At 37.0% G+C, this 9698-nt stretch overlaps 1 non-coding gene across 1 annotated transcript; it reads left to right on the forward strand.

The window, feature by feature from the left end:
• The first annotated feature begins 664 nt into the window (after nucleotides 1-664).
• TRNAR-UCU lies at nucleotides 665-753 on the forward strand. The gene is given in 2 exon segments: nucleotides 665-701; nucleotides 718-753. It is a non-coding gene; the product is annotated as a tRNA-Arg (tRNA).
• Nucleotides 754-9698: the final 8945 nt, after the last annotated feature.

Genomic DNA, 9698 nt, shown 5'->3' on the forward strand with positions numbered 1-9698 from the left:
ACCAAAAGACAATTCCCGAGTTAGAAACCCGGGAGAGTTTCAAAGCTACCTGGATGCTTTTTAAAACCTCAGACCTCTCCTCGGAGAGAGAAGGCAACAGTGGATTTGCGTCACAAGATCATAGTTTGTTTGGTGAGCCCATTGAAAAAACAACACATGGAACTCACCTTTTTTAAAAAAACAACACAGATACGAACAAGAAGAGCCCTTCAGGGGAGAGAACTCCAGACTGGATTTAGAGGTTGGGACTTACGAGGCTTGGCATGTATTAAAAATATCTCCCAATGTCACATATTAAAAGTTCCTCAAATTCCATTTTGCGAAATCAACGGTCCCGAGCGTGGACCTGGAAAGGCCAGATTAAATTAAATGTGAATTTTTATTGTTGGTTACACTATTTTTTATCTCATGGAGGCCAGTAAAAATAGTCACAGGAAGGCTCAGAAACTCCCCCTGTCGGGGATTGTATGTCCCTTACGTTGTCTTATTTTTGTGGTTGGTTTTTTTTTTTCTCTCTCTCTCTCTCCTTTTCCCCTCGCTCTTTCATTTTTGTGGTTCTTGAGTTTCCACTGTGAGTAGAGAAGAATAGGTTCTCAGGAAACATATTACATTGATACTCAAGTAAATAATCAACAATCTTACGACATAAGCTACACCATGTACTGGCTCTGTGGCGCAATGGATAGCGCATTGGACTTCTAGCACCGACTGAGAGGTATTCAAAGGTTGCGGGTTCGAGTCCCGCCAGAGTCGGAGGAGCTTTTATCGTGCGAGTGGGTACACCTGCCAGTAATCGCTTTGTCCTCATGTTAATTGGTATAGACTTCTCCAGTTGGCGAATCCCATGTTCCTGTGATTTTCACTGCTTTCTGGTGTTAACGTCTGAGGAACTTCTCCAAAAATGTTCCCACGAGTGTCTACAGTAGCTAGATGAACAACTGAAAGGGAAAGTGAATGGACACAGTAAAAGTTGGATAGTAAGATGAATACCAGTAACTGTTTCTTCCTTATAAAAAGCAACTTTCTAGGATGGATCCACTTAGTGTTTTCCCAGCCTTTGCTTAAGGATTGCTGGTAGGCGTTCTAAACTGTGATCTTTGTGATGCATATTTTGGTTCTATAAGTAGACTTTATCATTGATTACAAAGTGAACATTCATACAATCCCCAAAGTGGGCAATATGGAACATTATTACACCCTGTGATGGCAATTTTTTTTTAGAGGGTCTCACTATGTTGCCAAGGCTGGATTGTAGTGGCTATTCAAAGGAGCGATCTTAGTTCACTACAGGAGATCAAAATTGGCTCTGGTCTTGGATGTGAACAACAACTTTGATGAAGGAAGGATTATAAATTTAGACTCTGGCAGATAAAAGATTAATAATAACCCAGCCTCAAACTCCTGGGCTCAAGCTTTCTGAGTAGCTTGAACTACAGTGATGCACCACCATGTGCGACTCTAATTTTATGTGTCAACTTGACTGAGCCATGGGATGCCCAGATATCTGGTTAAACATTGTTTCTGTGTGTGTCTATGAGGGTGTTTCCAGAGAGATTAGGATTTGAACTGGGGGACTGAGTAAAGCAGATGGCCCACCCCAATGTGGACAGCCATCATCCAAGCTGGTGAGGGCCTGAGGGGAACCAAAAGGCAGAGGTAAGTTGAGCTCTTGGTCTCTCAGGCTTTATTTAGAGCTACACCACCAACTTCCTGGGTCTTCGGCTTGCAGATGGCAGATCATGGAACTTCTCAGCCTCCATAATTGTGTGGGCAAATGCCTTATAATAAACCAATGTCTCTCTCTCTCTCTCTCTCTGTATATATATATGTATATATATACAATATATATGTATGTCATGTGTTTGTATATATGTGTAGTTTTATTGGCTCTGTTTCTCTAGAGAACTCTGACTATACACACCCTTGAAATACCCTGTGCCTTTTTCCAATAATAATGCCTCCTCCCACAGAAGCAATAACTATTTGATTCACATGTTAGTTATACCCTTACTATCTTTATGCTTTTACTACTTCAGTATGCATCCAAAACATTATAGAATCATCTTGTCTGCTCTTAACTTTAAATAGATTCATTGTATACTGAACGTATTTGCTTAAGATGGTCTTCATTTTGGTCAATATTATGGTTACATGATTTCTTCATATTGTTGCACTACTGTAGTTTATTTATTTTGATTGTTATATTGTATCTCATTATCTATTTATTCTATTGATTTATTCTCTTACATATATGGCGGGAGACATAGAGGATGTGTATTAGTTACTAGTTGTTGAAATAAATATTTCCTATATCTCAATGGCTTAGTGCAAAGCAGAATAAAATTTATTTCTTCTTCACACAAAGGCCAATTCAGATAATACAGCTTTGTTGGATAGCCCTTCTCCATGTAGTGACACAAGTATCCAGGCCTTTTCTATTTCCTATATACTTTATCTCATAGTGCTTCACTTTTATTCATAATGGTTCAAAAGCTTGGGAAAGGCATACTATATACAGAAGTTTCTTGGCCTCCAAGTTATTCATATCATTGTCATGCATGTGCTATTGGCCAGAACCAATATCATAACCCAAAATAACCAAAAAGGAATCTGGAAAATATGGAAGCACATATAGATATTGATGAGCACTAAATCCATTTGAATCTTCAAGTCTTTTAAATTATGCCACTCTGTTGTTTTCCAAAGCAGTTGTCCCAATTTATACTTATACTACAAGATATGTGATCTGTTGTTCTAAATTTTTGGCAACAATTTGTGTTGACAGAATTTTTTTTATGTAAAGGGTATATAATTGTATGTTGTTGTGATTTTTAATTCCCATTTTATTAAGTGCTAATGAACTTAAATACTATTCATCTGTTAATTTTCCTTTTGGGTTTCATTTGACTTGAGATATTTGTGAAAGATTTTTGTATATTTTTCTATTTGGTTGTTCTCTTTTTCTCACTAATATTTAGTAGTTAAAAATATAATCAGCAATAGTCCTTTGTCAATTGTATGTCTCCATCTCTGTAGCAACTTTTTATGGCATCTTGACAAAAACAAAAATTTTAGGTAGTTGTTTATATTAATTATTTTGATAATGCTTGGAAGTTTTTGTGCCCTTGTTCAAGCAAACTTCCATTGCCAAACTCAGCAACTTATTTTCTTATATTCTCTCCAAAAATATATACCTTTCACATTTTGTTTTTAATTTCTCTTTGTGAGATGAGCTGTTGAAACATTTGAGATGACAATGGCTGTATATTGTCCTTAAGATTCTGGAGATTAAACATTTATGCATTGTATCACAGATAATTATTTTTGAAAAGATTATTATGAGTATTTATAGTACTTTTTAAAGTTATGAATCATGTGTATCCAAATTAACCAAGAGAATAGACTCCAACCCAATTTGAGAAGTCCACAAAATCAGATATGGAGATATTAGCTAAATTACTTTTTAAAACTTGATTATTTTTTGGAATTTTTTGAAATATTTAGGATCCTAGAGAAATTTGTCATGATGCAAGTACAACATCCTTCTTTGGGGCAACATATGTTTTATTTTAAGATGTAAATGTTATATCTAAAGTGGCTCTAAGAAAACCACTTGGTTACAAAGGCTAAGTCTCATGAAAAATCATCAAGTATTGTGTTTTGGTGGAGATAGAAATTTCATTTTCTGGATACAGTGTGACAGGGAGCTTTGGAATTTGGCTTATTATCTAAAAAGTTACTTAGTGGTGAGTCCAATTACCTAGGAAAACTAATTTTCTATTCCAAGGAATTGGTACCAAAGAAGTTGGGTGGCATCCAAAGGAAAGTGAATACAATCCACAGTTGCTTTCATTGCATATTTTAGCTGAATTATGAGCAAATTGTATTCAAATAGTGTACCTATACTGAGACATTAGTCAAACTTCAGATCTCACAGTTTTCATAGTTGAGAGATAAAGTGTCAAAAATCTAAAACCTGAAACCAGCAAAAAGGAAATAACATACTTTAGAAAATAAATAATAACAGTACACAGTGTAAAGCATGCCAATTTGTTGCCTCCATTATTTTCTTTCATGGATCTTAGGCAGAAGATATTTACTTTATAGTCATCAGCTTGGCTCAATAGATTCTAGTGGAAACTGTCTCTTTTTTGTACTCATCTACTTTTGAAGGATTCTTAAGAATTCACAGCTTCAGATCAGCTGCTGAGATGGTCTTCTAGTGATTTAAGAATAGGATTTAAAATGCCATGTGGCATTTCAGAGAATGTTCTAGAAATGTTTCTTACACCTGTTGAATATTAAACTGTGTGTTTTCTGTACATCTCTTGTAATATTTAGCTGTTCTATCCTGTAGTAAGGTAGACACTGGGACTACAGGCAGTATTTTCAGATTTGTAAAGAATTCAGATATTAGTTCATAGGTAGAGAGTCAATGGGCTCCCAAGGGAGTTGATCTCACTGTTAAGGCCAAGAATAACACTTTAAGCTAAGAAAGTTTAAGAATTGCTGGAAGTTTCATAGGATTAAATCTGAAATTTCCATTTTTCCATTCTATATTACCTGAAGATCAAAATGATATGTATGAATAGTGGAGAGTTTGAGTAAGCAATAATATCTCACAAATCTCCTTATTAACAATGGTGGGTAATTGACTTTACATCACCAGAGAGATAATACAGATTTCACTAGTTTGGAAATGAGTCAAGCAACAATTTTTGGTATTGTTAAAACTGTGGCTTTTTCACAAAATAAATCTTTGATACATCCTAAAAGTTGTCATATAATGACCAAATATATAAGTTAAATAAATTCATTTGTAGGTGTGTAAAGGGATCTAGAGACTTTGACTCCAGTGTCTTTATAGTCTTAAGAGGGTTAGTTACCTTGTAGGAGAGTCAGAGAAGCACTAGAAACATCCTTGGCTTTCACTTTAACATTTTCTGATTTAGGATTAGTCAGTCCTGGTTTAAGATTATAGTCAATTTATCTGTGCCATACTAATAAGACTATACCTCCATCCAATGCATTATGTTAATCAGTACTAGCAGAATAAAACATAGTGGCATCCTCCCTTGTGTTATAACACAATTTATAAGGTGTAGTCAAAGATTTCCCTGCAAGTAGGAACATACCATGAACAGTGAGGACCAGATGAACAAATACTAATGGACTTTGCAGAACTAACCTGATTTATACGAAGGAATCTTAAAAAGACTAAGAAACTGAGAGCACTATGTACTGGCAGCTAAAAGGAAACATAAAATAAAGCAGATTGACTGAAATTTAAGAAGAAATTAGATTCCTAAATTCTCTGCATCTATATACTAACGGGTGTTTGCTCTTCCCCAACTCAGGAAAAAATTTGAAGGTTTATTCTCCAAAGAAAGTGAAGCAGAGGTTTTGGATGGGGTTAGACTGATACAATCAAGGATATGAGTAGAACATGAGAACAGGAGTATCCAAATTTATAAAAATGCTGAAGTCTAAAATACTTAGCTTTTTCTCCTTTCCCTCTCTCAGATCTCTACCAGTTAGGCCTTTACTATACTAGCAGATGGACTGAATGAACAAACTTTGGGATTAAGACCAATCCAAAATAAAGATGTAAAAATACTAAGGATATATGTATGGGGAAACCAGTGTAAACTGGGAGAATGTAACTTAACAGATAAGCATACTGAGGGTTCATTTTTAAATTTAAAAACTTTTTTCTTTTTCATTTTATTTTTATTAAACACTATATAACATGATGCATACCACAAAGTCCATGGTATAACCTCCTAGCAGGGGTAGATGACCATTACTGAGTTATGTTTTCATCAGTCAGGAAAATGCTTCTTTAATCAACGTTCTTCAAACCCTTCAACAAATAGTAATGATTAACTCCAGAGATGTGCGTATCTCTTTCCATCACATTCCAATGATATAAATAACAGGCAACTCTTTTTTCCTTGCCATCGTTAGTGAACTTGTGGATGTATGCAGTGGTCACTTCGGGGATGACCAAGCACACACTCATGATGGCAAGTCAAGGGAGAATCTCGAACCATGTTTCCACAGGGTTACCTGGGCCAAAATTCCACTTCTAGGCCCCTTAAAGGTGACCGAGCTTCAGCTCCCTTCCTGGTAAGCCCCCCATATTGAGAGTTCTTATTAATATCACCATTCCCTCAGGAATTATTTTATAACCTAAAAAATGCTTTAGAATAATCTCCACTAAAACTGTAGAGCAAACAAAAAATAGACAATACTTAAGAAGCAGGAAGTGCAGTTTAGGAGAGGAGTAAAATAAATTATGAACAGGAGAACAAAGAAAAAATTTAGATGACAGTTGTGCAGCAGGACCATAGTGCAATTAGACCAAACTGAAAGCAAATGGAGGTCAACTGGTAAAATAACTCCAAAAAAATATTTGAACTGATAGCTGACCTGATTTGATTGATCTTGCGGGAAACTTTACGGAAAAGCTATTTGGGGGTTAAGGAATAATTACCAACAGATACGAAGAAACCTAGGCACAGTAAAGATTTTCTTTGAAAGTTTGTCTTTTTTGGCAATTATTAGCATCCAAGAAATAATGGGGGGCAGGATATGGTGGTTCTCACCTGTAATCTCAGGTGGGAAGAATTCTTGAGGCCTGGAGTTGGAAACCAGTCTGGGCAACATAGTGAGATCCCCCTGCCATCTGTCCAAAAAAAATAAAAAATAAACAAATAATAGTGAAAACGTAATCATAGCTCACAACGATGCTAAGCTATGTATAATACTTTCATAGGAAAATAACATAAACAATAAATATTAAACCAAAGCTGAAATATAATTATTTTAGAAGAATAAGAAGTAGTGGGTGATAGTGGTGTAAAAGAGCTATTTATTTAACAAGATAAAAAGTAAATAAATAATGTATAAATCAGTAATAACAGTTATGATATTATTTATAAAAATAGGGATCCATAAATCCAAGAAGGAAACAGAAATGTTAATTTTGGTGGCATGTAGACAAGGTAACTTGAGAGATTAGGGAACAGTGAGGCTTATGCATTTCACAGAAAGCTTTCTGGTGATGCTGAACGTTTTAAACTATATGCATGCTAGAGGAACTTCTAGTGGGACATTCAGAAAAAGCACTCATATTTGTTTTTAATATGAGGACTACTTACAAAGGTGTGTGCAAGGTAGAGAAAAACCATCAGAGATAGTTCTCCGGGACAAGTAACAGTAGGGGTATTACCACACCTGTACCTGAAGAGGCACGGGGAGAATTTAATTACTTGAACCCAGAAGGAGAGAGCCTTGTAGAGAGAGCTACTTTGACAGGAGACGGGACCTACTGCCAAGGTATGTACCAATCTCACCAATAAATACCAGTTTACTGTAACTCTCTGAAAGGTTGTTACTGTGCTTTGTTAATGAAAACCACTAATTCAAGTCTTACATAGAATATGCAAGAAAATGTGAACGATAATTCATTTTCCGGTCGGGTTATACTCATCTCTTGTCAGAATCTTAATCCAAAAACGAAGAACAATGTTTTATACTCTTAAAATGTGATTTCTTTCAATTGATTTCATTGCACGCTGCATTCCATACATCACCACTGGAGAGCAGAGGTCTTGTAGGTAGAGTTAGAGCAGCTGTCTCATTCGTGCCCTGTCTAGAATAACGTCCCTACATTAATTGGAGGCAAGAGGGGACATCAGTCATATGGGCCTGTTGGCGTTGTGAAACAACGGTTAAAATAGTCCTCAGAGAACATATGTGTTTCCCCTCCTGAGGGACACACTGACATTTGGTGTGGATCGAGCCAACAAGACGGGGCGACCGCTTTGGGGGCCAGCGGCGGACGTGGGGATAGTGCACCGGGTAAAGGACACCTGCTACCACCCCGACTGCTCTCAGGTGTGGACCCGAGGGGCCCTCTAGATGAGAACACGGATGGGCGAGAGCCGCTGCGTGGACCTACACCGCAGCTGAAGCCCTAGGACTGGCAGTAGCCTACAGCTGGTCCAGAGACAGAGCTAAATCGTGTGCGATGTGAGTGAGTCACCCCAAATTAGAGTCAATACCATTTTGGCGGCCAGATTTCTCACGATCCCATGTAAGAAATGCCACACCTTTCAAAAAGAGTGACCCATTCGCCAGGCCATTTTCTCGGATCTGGTCGTCCCTGCACTGCCCTAAACGCTAGACAGTTTCACAGACTCAGAATTTCGAGGAAGGTGCTCCGAAACCCTGGGCTCCCTGTGATGAGGGGCCAGAGGAGGAGCCCGGCTTGTTCCAGTCCAAGGCTGGTACTGCTGGAAAGTTCATGGCAGCTGCTTAGTTTGAAATCTTTCGGATACCTCACTAGAATATCATAAAGAGCACAAAGAACTTTTACACAGGAACAAAATAGAGACTTTACAACACATTAAAGGCCTGACAACTCCACATTGGATATAAGTACTGCCTAAGGAAGCCAAACGGTAGTCAAGTAGAGTTAGGACAAGGCCCCAGCGGGAACAGGAAATGCAAAGGAATCCCAGAGGGAGCACGGAAATATTGACCTGTTACTCTCTCCTAGGAGAGACCCAAATCTGAGCTGCAATCTCTGCAAATAGAACTGAGATTATACAAAATAATGTCACTGCTGAAAGAGGGTGGGAAAGCTTAGAAAGCGCTGTGTTGAATTGCTACTTTGCTTTGAAACATCAAGGCAATGCCGTTCGTCACTTTAGTCCATGAAAAGAAATTTGACTATTTCAGAGCTGCGGGTAAATTCCCTCCAGACCTGGGCTAGGTTCTGGAGCCAAGAGAACCATGATTGCAGAGGTGCCAAGGTCAGGCCTTCATTGAAACCACATAGTAGGGAATCTTTGACATCTGCAGCATGGAAAGTTAACCTGCCTCCTTTGCTCTCTGCAGAGGGGCCTATGCTACAAGTTCAGGAAAACTCATTTCATTTAGATCTAAACAGAAAATGAAGTATGCTGGTGTCCACAGATAGCTGCAATAATTACAAATACAAAAATTGCAACTTGACCTTCCTATATATAGGTTTGCCAAAAAATATGGCTACAAAGAAGAAACACAAATAACTTATCATTCCATCATTGATTTATAAAAATTATAATGAAGCAATAATAGCTATAAAGAAAAAATAAAAAAAAGAAATAAAAGAATTCAAGGAATGTATTGCCATAAATAAATATTTCATTAGAAGAAAAATGAAAGCTATGAAATGGGAAATGATAGATATCATAAAGTAGTGACAAAAGACAAAAATACTTCAGAATTGAAGCCTAAAATTACAAAAAGAACAGGGGCAATTGATACCATTGACAGCATATAAGTGGATAGTGAGAACAGAAATGAAAAATGGAAAAAAAGAAACAGAAAAAGTGATCAAATCACTTATAAAAATAATTATAGATATAGGGCAAAGGTTGGTAATCTGCAGCTGTGGGCCAAACCCACGCCTACCACCTGTTCTTGTGTGGTCTCAAGCTAAGAATACTTTTTACATTTTTAAATGGTCCCCAAAATCAAAAGAATAGTTTTTGTAACACATGAAAGTTATGTGAAATTCAATTTTCAATTCAAAATTCAAATTAAGCTTTATTTAAATAAAGTTTTATTGGAACACAGCCATGCTCACTCATTTACTATTGTATGTGGCTGCTTTCATACTACCCTGCTCAATACCAGAGTTGAGT

The sequence above is a fragment of the Lemur catta genome, chromosome 5 (genome assembly GCF_020740605.2).
Source record: "Lemur catta isolate mLemCat1 chromosome 5, mLemCat1.pri, whole genome shotgun sequence".
Taxonomy (NCBI): Eukaryota; Metazoa; Chordata; class Mammalia; order Primates; family Lemuridae; genus Lemur; species Lemur catta.